This window comes from Camellia sinensis, chromosome 1 (genome assembly GCF_055761805.1).
Source record: "Camellia sinensis isolate YWXY chromosome 1, ASM5576180v1, whole genome shotgun sequence".
In the NCBI taxonomy this organism is placed as follows: domain Eukaryota; kingdom Viridiplantae; phylum Streptophyta; class Magnoliopsida; order Ericales; family Theaceae; genus Camellia; species Camellia sinensis.
The window spans coordinates 4848890-4850018 of NC_138961.1; the positions used below are offsets into that span (position 1 = coordinate 4848890).

Genomic DNA, 1129 nt, shown 5'->3' on the forward strand with positions numbered 1-1129 from the left:
AACTTAACAGGAGAGCATTATAATTTTTCAGTGAACAGATTCTCAGAACTAAAGATTTCATAAATGTTTGGTTATAATTGAAACATAATTTTGGAACGTAATTTGCCAATATATAAATACTTATTGAATCATGAAATATAAGCAATTCTAATATTGGATGTCAGTAATACATTCACATCAAAGATTTTTTATGAGGAATTGTCGAATAATACAGCTACACTATTCAAATAAATTACTTCTAAGCAATTCTAATATTGGTGACCCGGAATTACCAATTATGCGAATCAAAACTATTGTTGCGGTTGTCCCCCATGACAAACACAAAACCTTCAGGCACAAGCTGCAGAAATACAAATTGCAAATTTCAGACCAATATGGTAAATGTTTTAGGACTCTAATAAGATTAATGATAAGAAATTCACTTTGATAAAGCAAAGAAGCAGGAGTTCTTACCACTGGTTCCATTTCATAATCAAGTGGCTCCAAAATGAAATCCTCTTCTTGCACAATACCATTCACCATTAACTTAACATCATGTACCTATTAAGGCACAGAATTACTGAACAGTATATGTCAAGATGAAGCACATGGGATTTTTCAGTTAAATGAAGAAGAGAACTTACTTTAACAAAATCCCGTTCCTTTGCAACAATGCGCTTTATAAACACATCACCTGAACTATAGCCGATTTCCTGCAAGGCGCACCCAAAAAATACATACAAATGTATTAGTGTCTAATGAATTGATTAAAATATTTTATTTGTTACTTTGAAGATGAGAAACACACCTGAAGAATTGGAGGCACCTTAAATATCACAATATCTGAAACTTCAGGCTTTCTAAAGACATAGGAAACCTGACCACCAAATATATCAGGAAAAAAATCAACTCAAAATATTCAAAAAACAGAGACACTTCATTTTTATCCCACAAGATTTCACACTTATGCTATACATAAAACCAAACAAAACATCATCTTCCATCAATCATATTTCCAGAAACTACAACATAATTGAAAAAGCAAATATTGGTGAATAGCATTATTATGTCGAGTTAAGATTTAACAAAAGCATCTAAACATTTTCTGAATATATTTCATGATTCATGAAGGCATAGCTTAAAAACCATT

The 1129-nt window shown here is 31.2% G+C and overlaps 1 long non-coding RNA gene across 1 annotated transcript; it reads right to left on the reverse strand.

The window, feature by feature from the left end:
* Positions 1-214: 214 nt before the first annotated feature.
* Positions 215-916, reverse strand: LOC145789489 (uncharacterized). Its single transcript, XR_014327473.1, has 4 exons — positions 788-916; positions 624-692; positions 454-540; positions 215-340 (listed from the first exon to the last, which is right to left on the reverse strand). It is a non-coding gene; the product is annotated as an uncharacterized LOC145789489 (long non-coding RNA).
* Positions 917-1129: the final 213 nt, after the last annotated feature.